The sequence below is a fragment of the Balaenoptera borealis genome (assembly GCF_965194805.1).
Source record: "Balaenoptera borealis genome assembly, chromosome: 2".
NCBI classification, from domain to species: domain Eukaryota; kingdom Metazoa; phylum Chordata; class Mammalia; order Artiodactyla; family Balaenopteridae; genus Balaenoptera; species Balaenoptera borealis.
Window position 1 is genome coordinate 153016637 of NC_138867.1, and position 12954 is coordinate 153029590.

Here is a 12954-nt window from a genome sequence, read left to right on the forward strand (position 1 = left end):
ACTGGCCCCTCCAACATAGTTAAAAGCATCTTGCTAGCCCTTTTGAGCCTCTTGTCTTAATGGTAAGAGCCAAATGAGCTTTGCAGGACAGCTAACCCCAACTGAAGTCCTGCAGCTTAAGCTCATTGACAGGCGAAGGATGCACTAGAGAGAGCCAGAGGGACCACAAACGCCACAGTTCATTCGCAGGAAGGAAACAAGTGTGTCTTTACGTGGGATTTTTACAGGAGGTCTGCCCAGCCAAATATCCAGTTGAAGCATCTTCCAGATTTTGATTTAAAGTGTAACTTAAGCCTTGTCTTGGCCACAGATTATAGAAGTGAGGGAAAAGATGCGGGGGGAGGGGGGTGAGGAAGATGGAGTAGAGGGATGTTAGAAATAATTCTCTGTTGTCGATATTAAGGGACAAATTCTGGGCATTCAGTAAAAAAGACAGCTATTCCTTGCTTGTACTCTGGTGGTTTAGAGAAGGACCTCAGGGAACATTTGTTTTTCTTTGTTGTTTTTTTCGTTTGCTTGTTTTTTTGTCTTTCCTTTTGACTAAGGCATTTGTGGTCTAGAAAAGAAGATTAAAGCAGGATCCGTTTCATTTATTTAGTTTGCCTCACAGACATGAAGTTTCAGAATGGTAGGTGTCAAGTATATTCTTACCTGTTGGGAAACTAACTGGGAGCAGGGTTCTCAAGAAGGAGATCTGAGCAAAGATGTGTTACCCAGTCGGGGCTGTTTTATGTTTTTGGCCAGTGATAGGAGCTGGTGTGTTGACGAAGAGAAAGTATAGATGTCGAGTTTGGTTGAACTGGAAGGGTCTGTGCAACTTGCCCTTTAAGAGATGGTTCTCTCTGCTGTTGCTGGTTTGACAATGATGGAACCTTGTTAAAGTGGGTTAAGCTATAACCCACTTAAATTGACAAACAAAAAAGTATAAAAATATTCAGACACTTTCATCATGGGACATGAGTATTTTTTTCCCTTTTAAGTTGTTACATAGTTGGTAGGGGTTTTTTCCCCCATTTAAAAAGTATCATCCAAATATGTTTTATAGAATAGCATTTGGAAATTTTGTTTGTGACTTGATCCTATGGATGGATTACCAGGAACTCAAGAAGCTGCTTATAACCATCCAATCGAACTGGTGGAAAAGGAGCAAGGTTTTTTTGTCTGAGCTTCATTTCACCCCCTCCCAGCAGTGCCCATGCTTTGTTTACCTACTGCTTTAAGGCATTCCATGAAAACTTTTATTCGGTAATCGCAAGAGCTCTGCACACTGCCTCTCTGCTTGTGCAAATACATTCCTAAATCTGAGTTGTTGTTTTGTCTTGTTCTGTTTACCTTGTTGATTTCTGTCATCATAGAAAAGGACACGAGGCAGGGGCAGGTTATTGAGGTTTCTTTAGTCTGAGATTTCTTTAGTCTGAAAGATCTGTTTCAACAGTTTTCGAGCAAGTCTTCTATTCTTTGGACAATCACATGCCCATCTGTGAAATGGGCTTGAGATCTGACGAAAACGTTAATACCTCTGCCCTCTGGAAGCCACTCAGTCATGGTGGTAGATATTTGAAAGGAAAAAAATTGTAATAGAGAATTAGCTAAGGGTCTCTTTGGGCCTGAGTTTAGAAACGTTGTAAGCACCTAAAAACTGTGTTGCTTGTTGGTTTTTATTTATAAGCGCATTAGGAGAAAGTACATTTTAACTGCAGAAAGAAATACAATACTTCTAGTAAACAAAACTCGGCTTTTATAACCTAAGGAGTGACCTGGATAAATGTGAGGGATTGACAGAAGGCCGTGGTTCTCGGGTGCAAAGTCATGGCTTCATGTTTAATTTAACAAAACATTAAACATTTCATGTTTAATTTAATGAAACATTAGAGCACTAGGATTTGTCACCTTCATGACAGAATGTCAGAACTGTGGGATAGTTTCAGAATATATGTTCTTTCTGCAGAATTCACATGTGACACTGGAAATGTTTCACATCCGAAGACCTCTACTTTTTTCTAGGGCTCTTTTTTTTTCCCTCTGATCAAAGAAGGAGAAGCAAAAATGCAAGTGAAACAAGAAAAACACCACCACATTAGGCATGCACTACTAGTCTAGCTAATTTTAGGGGGGCTATTAGCAGGCGTTTAGGCAAATCTATTAACATTTAGCGTCAGCACAAATGGAATCGCATTTCTACTTCTTGTGTTTCTGACAAAATAAGCACAAGGATCTTCAGATAAGAAAAGAATGGATGTTGCCATCATTTGTTACATAGTAAACTTTTTATTTAACCCACTCAGATTTTTCAATGAACTATTTAAGAAAGTGGGGTGAGTTATTTGGAAAAACTGAAGGAAGTGTATCTGTTTGATAAAGATTATTACCAATGAAAGAGAAGAAACCCTTTGTATGGCATTGCTTGCCAGTACAGTCTTCTTTTCTTGGTGGGAAAAATGTGGTTGCTGGTTGATAATGCTACTTTGCCTTTGGCTTGTGATGGAAAATTTCCGTTTTTGTATTTCAAAGTGCTAAAATATAGATATGTCCTACCACTCTGTCCATATTTTGCAGATTGGTGGGGCTCTGTTTTCAACTGATGCTTTCAATGTTTAGCTCCTTTGGATAGAAAACAAGAATTTATGTTTGAGCCGTGAAGGTGATTACCAATTCATAAAACGTGTGTATATGTGTACAGATATGTATTTATACAGACACGCAAACATATATACGCACACAACATAGAGGCATACAAAAGCCCCACCCCCCCCCCCCAAATTTTGCCTCCATTCATTTGAATTATCTCTTGCCCCATTTCTGGAATGTTTTTATAAAACACAACCAGCATAGAATTTTGCAAGTACAGTATTTGGTTTTATGATGGCAGGAGTACAAATACGTCTCCACGTTATCATAGACTCAGCCTGAATGTGTGTGCTTCCTCGTGCGCCTTGAAGTGGCTGAGACCAGATGCTTCAGCGAGAGATGTCCTATTAATGCAATTCAAAGGAGCACATGGCAAGAGAAGAATCGTTACGATGGTGACTGACCTGAAGAGCAAGTAGCTTTTTCACCTTTAAAAAAATGGTTTTAACCCTCTCCCAAGTAGCAGTTGAATACTTTCTTGAGTTGAATAATATATATTGTTTAACTCTCCTGGAGGTTGCATTCTGGAATGGGGGTGCAAAGGAGTAACCTGGACTGCTGGGGGGCCCTATTTCCTTTGGTGGGGATTGGGGGAGTCGGAAGGCCCCCTGGGCCGTGGCAGGAAGAATGGTCTGGGCTTACTCACCACCTGCTTACCAGGATGGCCTTTGGGTCCAAGGGCCGATTTCCAGCAGGGTGGGGTCAGCTTACCTTGGACTGGCTGGATGGGACCCGCTGTCCTCTTCCCCCGGCTGAGGAGGCACGCTGCGTGTGTTACCCTTCTCTGACCACCGTCCTAACCCACAGGTGGCTCTCTTCCCTTCCAAAGGCCTCTTTTGAGGCCCGTCTCTATGCTGGCACTCTGACAAGCACTGAAAGGAAAAGCAAATGAGACACGGTCCCCAGCTTGAAAAAGCTCCCGTCTCATGGGGTAGGGCTGCCAACAGAAAGGCAGAAAGCATAGACTTCGGTGCTGAGGAAGGAAAGCCTTGCACGGCGGCAGGCACCAGGTGGGTGCAGAAGAGAGGGCAGCCGGTCCTCAGCAAGAAGGTCAGGAAAGGCTTCGTAGAGGCCTTTGATCAAGAGAAGTAGCCTGGAAGGTTTCCCTGGAAGATGTGAGGCGGGGCCTTCTGGGCCCTGAAAATGGCCAGCAGTTGGCAGATCAGGGAACTTCAGACACTCAGTCCAGGAAGGCCGGTACCCAGAGCACGAGGAAGGCAAAGGATTGGACTAGAGAGATGGGCAGAGCCCTCATGATGCAATGCCATTACGTACCATCCAGGCTGGCCCACCGTCTCAGAAGTGTAAAGCAGCCAGGCCATTCACGGCAGTAAGCACAGCAAGGGCCGGACGTGCGGGTTATGGGAGAGTCCCCAAGCTTTGCAATTTCCACATCTAATTCAACTTAACTTAAAAAAAAAAAATTGCGCCGGCTGCCACTGTGTGGACCGAAGAATTAAATGTGAAGGTCCCAGATGGAGCCTGGGGGCTACAAGCTGGCATCCTTTGCACGTGGACCATAGGATGCTTGCAAAGGGATTTCTTCCTTCGGCTAAGATCCAACTTGCTTTTAATCTGGAAAGATTTTATAGAGGAGCTTTTATATATACATAAACAGTGTGTTTCGAGACACAGTGTCTCCAAAATTCTGTAATTTCCAAGTGCCCTCACTTGAAAATCTGGTTGCTGGAAGGGGAGGTGTTTATGTTTACCGGTGGATTTACATGTATTTATATAATGGCGGGTGTGTTCAGATTCCTTCACAGAGTCAAAGCTTCTGGAGGTGGAATCAGAAACCCAGGTTGAAATGCCGACTCTGTAGAGAAAGATACACACAATTAGCCTGTCACAGCTAATGAGGGCTTTTTTGCTTAGCCCACGTTGTACGAGGTTTGGGGGCTTTTTTCCTTTGTCTTTAACTTTTTAATCTTCTCACTAGCAATTTAACTTTCTACCCTACGGTCATGGCAGAGATGCTCCCACTTCTGTTAGAAAGCCCTAGCAGGTTCCGTGCTACCTTTTGAGAATGCAGCCCCCCCTACTGAGTGGGATGGTGGAAGGGAGGCTGCAGGTGATCACCTTGACCTTGACTCTCTGCTACCACTTGACCCGCATCTGGCCCCAGGCCGGGAAGGACTGATGCTTCTGCGTGGCGGTCTTGTTGGCTGCGTGTCCCAGGGAAGACTGGTCAGAGGATCCCATCCATCATCCCACAGGCTCTGCCTCCCAAATTGGCAGGGCTCCTTGTGCATTGCGAGCCAGGCTGGTGATGAGAAACCCAGGTGTGGGCCCTGGCTGCCTTGCTGGTTTTGAGGCAGGGTGCTGGCACTTGCGTTTGTTGAAGTGACTGAGCTCTCCGTGCCCTAATTTATCTGTCTGCAGAGTGGATGGTAATACTTCTTGTGGGAATAACGTTAATAATAATTGTTCAAAGATTTGGCCAAGGTGTCAGCTCAAACCCTAGTCCCACAAACCAGCCACAACTTCCGTGAGTTCCCCGGTTCCCTGGACTCTGCTCACGTTTCCTTCCCAACACCCGCCCACCAGTGCCTGGGGTCTCAGAGTCCAATGGCCTATCACACCAGCACCTGTTCCTTTCTCTCCGCTCCATACTGATCCAGTTGTAGAACTCGGCCCCTTTCCCCTGGAGCGTGCAAAAAAGGAATCAACAAGTAGCAAACAAACACACAGGCAAACGCGGTCATCCACCCAAGACCTCTGTGCAGAGCAGACTGTACTCAGTTTGGGGAAGAGGAAGAGTTTCATATGCCAGCAATAAAAAGAACTTTAAGTGGAATGTTTGACACCCCCCTTGTTACACAGTCCCTGCAGCTCAAGGAACCACAGTCAGTAAGGATCTTTCCACTTGGGGCTCCAGCTGCCTGCCAAGCTCCCTGCTGTCTCTGTCTCTCTCTCTGTCTCTCTCTCTCTCTCTGTCTCCCTCTCTGTCTCTCTCTCTGTCTCTGTCTCTCTCTCTCTCTGTCTCTCTGTCTCTGTCTCTCTCTCTCCCTCTCTCCCTCTCTCCCTCTCTCTTGACTGGCCAGAAATTCAAGTGTTCCTCCCATTGCACTTACACAAAGCAGGTCAGCACTCCCCACCTCTGCCCCCAGAGCCAGTGCCCTTGGCAGTACATTGACAGACAGAAGCCAGTCTATTCTGGACTTAGCCTTTCTCTCTATCCCGACAGGCTCTGCCAGAGGAAGACAGTAGTGTAGAGATTTAGTTCCCCGCAGATGTGAATAATGCCATTTCCCACCACCAACCTCCAAGCCACCAAAAAGGGAAAGCTGCTGTTTTTGTTTTCAATAAGAGTTTTTCTGACACATAACAGTGCATTATATATTTCATTATGCTTTTCAATGCCCTTCCCCCAGGGATGATTGCTTGATTGATTGACTGATTGATTATAGAGGTAGTGTGTCCAAAAGGTAAGAGCACAGACTCTGGTGCTCTGTCCCTTACTAGCTGTGTGACCCTGAGTGAGTTAAAGTTCTCTGAGCTCCAGGTAAATGAGGGATAATCATGGTACCTCTCTGGTCCCTCTTATGGGATTCAATGAGATACTATCTCAGAACCCGGCACATGCAATGGTTATTTCCTTTGTCTGGACTCATTTTCCTCATTTCATTTTGATCTGAATTTTATGATAGGATTGTTCCTTTTATTTCCAAAGAAAGAAGAAGAATTTTGTTGAACTTGGTAGGGTGCTGGGATTCTGGCAGAGCACACCTCAGCCCACCACGTGGAAACTGACACAAGTTACTGGCCTCCCTCTGTTCAAGACAGAAGCGGGCGCTTCTGCTGCTTTCCTGGGAGCAGGCTTTGGGGTTAGTGTCTGTTTCTCGGCAGTAACGATCTCTCCTACTGCTAACAAACCCGAAGTGGTTCAGAATAACTGGCCTTAGCAGAACTTTTTTTTCCAAGCAGAGTATTACTAGAAATGCAAACACTCAAAATTATCTCATTCGTCTTCGGTGGCAGAGAATCCGATTGTTCGCACTTGGTTTGCGCCCTGAGAGGGCGGGGCTGGCAGGGGGGCAAGGACGATTATGGCAACTAAATTTTAATCAACAGTTTCAGTGACAATATTGAATTAAAAAGTTACTAGTTACTAGTTAGAGCGCGGCTTAGCTCCTACACGGGCAAATCAGTCATTCTGTGCTGATTAATATCTATTCAGAGCAGAGAATGTATTATGGATACTAAATTATCATAGGAATGAATGCAGTCTTTTTAAAGGCCTTAAAATATGTTAATAAATACAGTATTCCAGCACCTGCAGCTCAAGAAACTAAAGTCATTAAAGATAGATATAATTATATTTATTATTGCAGGGATCTATGTGGGGGGGAAAAACAGTTTAATGAGCATGAATGAAACAGGGGTTCTTTATTTAGAACTTCTTACCTAAAGAAACTGTTCCCTGTGAGGAGGTATTTCATAGAACCGTTGAATTAGAAAACTATACAAAAGGTAAATTAGAGACAATAATATTCTAAGTTTTGGGCAATGAACTTCAGAGGTCCACTGGGGATATTGCTAAACTCTCCAATCCCTTCTCATTGAACTTGGCATGGGATTCAATGTCCTCCACCATACCTGTCACTCCCCCAGCTTCAGTTTCCACCACCTTCCCATTTATGCTCCAGCCGAGAGCCCCACCCTCCTTACAGTTTCTCAAACAGACCCAGCTCTTGCCCACCTCAGGGCCTTAGCACATGCTTTTACTTCAGCGTGATGTTTATTTTGCACCACTTCCTTAGGACATCGCCAGCCTTGGTCCAATCAAATTTTCATTACCAGCTCATTGAATCCTCACAACAGTCTAATGGACTAAATCCCATTGTCGTCCCCATTCTACACACAGGGCAATAAGTCAGAGAGAGACCAAGGGCCTTGTCCTAGGTCCTGCTGACTTGAGGTCTTCTCTTTGCCACAAAGTTTTGCTGCTGCTTTGTCGGGTTGGCTACTACCATCCCTCAACTCTCAGCTCAGATGCTGTCCTTGACAGGTCTATGTCAAGTCACCCTCCCCCATTTAATCTTTCAGGATCCAGTTTATCCTTTGCAGTGCATATTAGCACAATTTAAAACGGTGATATGCACGTGTATTTTCAGTCATTTTCATTCTCTGGCACTACTGTCATGTCCATGAAGGCAGCAACTGTTCTTGTTTGATGCTGTGTCCCCAGCCCTATTCAAGTGACTGACATTTAATAAGTACTAAATAAATATTTGTTTAATGGGCCCTTAAACTCATATGTTCACCATTTGCTGTCTATAGCTAGAATAAATGATATTTTTCATCCATCCAGAGAGATTGACAAATAGGTGAAAAAATATTTTTTTTCAGATTTTCAAAAAGAGAAGATAACTTTCTTTTGTGAAAAATGGCAGCCTAGTATAACCATTTCTGTATTATATCTGGGTCCTTAGACACAAAAAGTTGGAAATGGCGATTGAGAATAACTCCTGTCTGACAGGTAAGGAATCAGAGAAGCTGGGAGGAGAAGCCACTTGCTCAAGGTACGGAGGTGGTTAGGACAGGGTTCAAGAGCAAACCCTAGTGCTCTTGGCTCATCATCCAGTGTTGTTTCTGCCCATCTGCCTTGCTTACACATTGTGCTTGGCAGGTCAGGAGTGGTAGTTTGAAGCTCTCTTATTTTCTTAAATCTTGATGGTGTTGGAGGTGAAAATTAACTGTCTGCCTATCCTCGTGGTGGAATGCATTTGAAATGCTATTTCCTGTTATGAAGTGGAAGAAGAAAAATAAACAAACACACATTGTGCAGAATTAAAAATGGAGGTCCTAATGCTGTACATCACGCCCTAGAGGAAGACACCAGCCTTAGAGAAACTGTCTCATTTCTCTGGTTTGCCAGCTTGTTGGGGACATAATCTGGCCCCTAAAATCCCCAACACCATGATTTTTTACCATTTAGAAGCTGTGGATCACACTGAGAATGTGATTAAACTTTTGAGCCATATGCCCAGAGAAAAGGAATATGGACAAACATGAAACATTTTGCAAATCATTTCAAGGAGCTCATGGACACATTTTTATCCATTTCATAGATCTCTAGAGGCCCATGGATTCTAGTTTAAGAAGCCCTGGTAGCACATAGCACATAACACATAACAGTATTAGTTCATTATAATAGCTACTATTTATTAAGCTCTTATTATGTGTGAGACAACTGGCTCATTAGATGGATAGATAAGTATGCTTTATATATAAACTATACATATTATATATGCCAATTTTTTTTTTACTTAGTCCTCAGGTATCACAATTGTTCCCATTTTACAGATGAGGAAACTGAGGCTCAGAAAAGCTAAAGAAGCCAGAGCATATTGGAGCCTGGATTAGAACCCAGGTGATCTGATGCCATAGCCACATAAAGGCAGGCACAGGATGTTTTCATAAAGTAGGCCTTGACCAGCCTGTATGTGATGCCATGGTAAATCCCATGGTAGAAAATAAAGGCTAAATAGGACACCTTCAGAGTGTCCATGAAGGCTACAAAGGGCTGAAGACTCCATACTTCAGATCTTTCATTTCCTCACGGAGAGGCAATCAGAATGGTTTCAGGGTATATCCTCTTTCCAAGAAGTGCCTTCCACCCTCCTACATATTGGGAGGGTGGAAGGGGCTCCCAGGGGCTTGAACTGGCAGTTCTTATGGTTTTATTATAGCCCGTATTTAGATAAGTTTCAATTTGAGAATGTCTGCCATCAGATGGGCAGGTGGGTCCTGTCTGAATGTGAAACCATCTTAGGAATATTCAGAACTAACTGGATTTTGTCAGCATACTTTATAAGAGGCTATTAGTGTGAAATGTATTCAGTTATTTCTTGCTTTCCTCAAGAGAATTAACAGTGAACCTGTTAGAAGTTGCTTGAGAATATTCCTGTAACTATTTTTAATTCCTTCTTTCTTGTTTAAAGGAAGCAAAATCATTTTTACTTAGACGTGGATGTCATTTATCAAGTTAGAACTAATAACTTTAATGAATTTGTATACTTCTGTTTCTTTTTCATTCATTGGGCTTTATCTAGCCATTTTATCTTGTAATTCATGTCCTAGGCACCAGCTTTGATCTAGGCCTCTGGCTGGGCGCTGAGAATTAAGAAGTGAATCAGATACAGCGTCTGGCCTCAAGGAGCTTACAGTCTAGTAGGAGAGGAGGCCATGTAAACAAATCTGTGTAATGTGTTGTAACGCATGGTATTGTGTGGAAGCAGCAGCGGGAATGGTCGGCTCGTGTTCAGAAGTTTATGACTGGCTACAAGCACAGACTGGGAGAAGCAGCTAAGAAAACTGTATTCCCGGGAATAAGGATTCTTAAACTTGAGTAGGCATCAGGATCCCTCAGAGGGCTTATTAGAAACACAGCTTGATGGGCCCCAACCTGAGATTCTAATTCAGTGTGTATGGGGTGGGTCCCCACATTTGCATTTCTAACAGGTCCTTAGATGATGGTGAGGTTGCTCGTCCAGGGAACGTACTTTGAGAACCCCTGTTCTAGCATTTCCGGAGGACAGATGGTATAGAAAATACTCACTCTTGTTTCTAGGGTTTTATCCCCTTAACTTAAAAATATTTTATCCTCTTGTCACTGAGTCCCAGCTCATACTGCTCACCACACAACAGGCCGATAAATTGAGAGACAAGGTCTTGGGGCAAGGAATGGGGACTGTATTCAGAAAGCCAGCAGACTGAGAAAGATAGTAGACTAGTGTCCCAAAGAACCATCTTACCAGAGTTAGAGTTCAGGCTTCTTTCATATTAGAAGGGGGGAGGGTATCGGTTGCTGCAAACTTCTTGGTGTCAGAATCCTTTGTTCTTACAGCTGTCCACATACGTCAGGTCACGATGTTCCTATAAACCTCCAAGGAGACAAATGTTACTCTCTGTTCTGCAACTCTTTATCTCTATAAGAATGGAAAAGTATTATACCTTTAAAGGTCAGAGCCTTGAGAACGGGCTATCCTGTATATTTTAGGCTATAGGTGACATTCTTAACTTGTAGCAAAAGCAATAGAATACAAGGTTAAAGTAAAAGAAACACGTCCAATATGGAGTCAAATTTGTTCTTCCCCATTATACTCTCTCTGTCTTCAGAGTTTCCTTATGAATGTGTGTGCTTCTGTTCTCTACTTTGAAAGTGTAGCTCTGTAGTGTTCTGAAAGCTCTTTTGTAAGTGCCTGACTTTGACCTCTCATAGGAGGGAAGGGCAAGATACTAAGAAAAACGATAGGCCACTTATACGAATCATGAGTTGTATGAATTCTTATGGATGTGAGGGTGTGAAGATGAGTTTCTTCTGAAACAACGGTCAGCACTGATTCTCACAAAATACTGTGGACGGACAATTAAATGAATAAGGTGGTCAAATTTCAGATCCACTCCTGTACATCTGCAGGTTGTCTCAGGTCCTATGCGGCCTATGTCATACTCCCAGAGGAATGAAAAAGAGAGACAGGAGACCAGCGGACACCAAGAAAGCCTAACACAGTGGCAGTACTGCAGCCTTTTCCTAAACAGAGTCACGTTCTTGGCCAAATGCGATGGGAAATACGAACTCATGTCAGAAAACAATACCCAGTTCCTAGATTGATGATTCTTGCTCTTCTCGTTTATTCTTTTTGTCCATTTTGCACAGGAAATAAGAACCTTGTGGACAGAAAGATCATCATTTGTCAATCCTTTGCAGCAATTTTCCTAACAGTTCTTTCAGCTTTAAATGCTTTTAAGCATCTGTCAGTATCATATAATAGCCTTAATGGGAGGGAAAAACAACAACAACAACAGTAACAGCTATTTGCTGCATAAGAATGAATTGAGTGGCTCTCTTCTTCCTGGACCGCAGTGAAAATGATGGTCCGTCCACACGTGGGTTTCCACATGCAGCTGTGCTGTTATTATTTGTACGTAGACCTTAAGTTGTCTAATTTTTATGTGTATAGGCATGATGTCAATTGAGAGAGGGAATGGACCAAAAAATATATATTTAGCATCTCAGAGATGAGACAAGTCAATAAACAGCTTGATTACTAATTCATTCAGGAACAAAAAAAAATGGCTTTCTAAACTGAAACGACCAAATCCAGTAACTAACTGTTTGTCAGGGCAGTAATAATGGTATTTGTATCTCTTTTAATTGGCTTTAACCTTTCCCTTCATGTGTGCGGTATTAAAAAATTAAAGAGGAAAGTATTTAGAGGCATAGATTTACGGCGCTGCGTAGATTACATGCTTTTAATGAGGTCAGGACAATAAACCATCTGAGCAGAACCTGCTGCCCAATGATGAATTACTCCCTTTTACAATAGATAGACAACAGCGAGTGTGTGGGTACCCACGCACGCTCACAGGCGCATCTGTAGACCAAGTGATGCTCAGCTTTGCTGTTGAGCTAGCACAGTGTTTCCAGTTACAGGGAGGGTCAGGGAATTTTCAAAATACAGAGCTGCAATATACCAGGTGAAAAAGTGAAACTTGCAGAATAAAATGCACAATGTTTATGTTAGATATTGACTCATGTATGTCTGTTTATGTACCAGTATAGATGGATGGATGGATGCAAGGAAGGATGGAGAGGAGGAAAAGGAGGAGAGAGGATGGGAGGGAGGGAGAGAGGGAGGAAGGGAAAGAAATACAGATAATCTGGAAGGAGCACATAGTGGTGTGCTAGAGCTGGCTTGCACTGTCTTGTAAGAGCTGATTGTGTAACACCCTTTCCCAATTCCATCATATTCTTAGTTTAAAAATGCACATGGTGAAAGTATTTATTCCACAGAAAAAAGTAAATGCTTTTATAACCCAGAGCTTTTTTTCTGGAGAGCCAATTGTTAAGCCTTTAGCAGCACACTGCTGGACATACAACAAAGCATTCAGAGTGGTTATACCTAGAAAGTGGGTTTATTAGGAGAAGGAGGGGGAAATGAAGCAAGAGTGTTGGGAATGAGAAACAGGCATCTTTCCTTTTTGTTTTATACATTTCTTTATTCCTTCCATTTTCATTAAGCATTTATTACTTTTATAATATTAATAATTCCTTTTAAGCATTTAATTTTAAAATTGGTTTACAAATATCACTGAAACTTTTTAAAAAAATACAGAAATAGAATTAGTCACCTTTACTTTGTAAGTCAGGTACAAAGCATTTGTACAAGGAAAAACAATTCAGACAAGTGATAGAATCAAATAGTCAAAGGACTTAAGACTCAGCCAGAAGTGTGTCCTTTGGTGGTGAAAACTTCCTCCGTCTTCCAAATCAGAAGGAAAACAGAAACACAAAGTGTGAATGTAGATTGGTCCAGG

The 12954-nt window shown here is 42.7% G+C and overlaps 1 protein-coding gene across 14 annotated transcripts in view; it reads left to right on the forward strand.

The window, feature by feature from the left end:
* Window positions 1-12954, forward strand: part of TENM2 (teneurin transmembrane protein 2) — a 590108-nt gene that overhangs the window by 129147 nt on the left and 448007 nt on the right. The gene's annotated exons all lie outside the window — the stretch shown is intronic.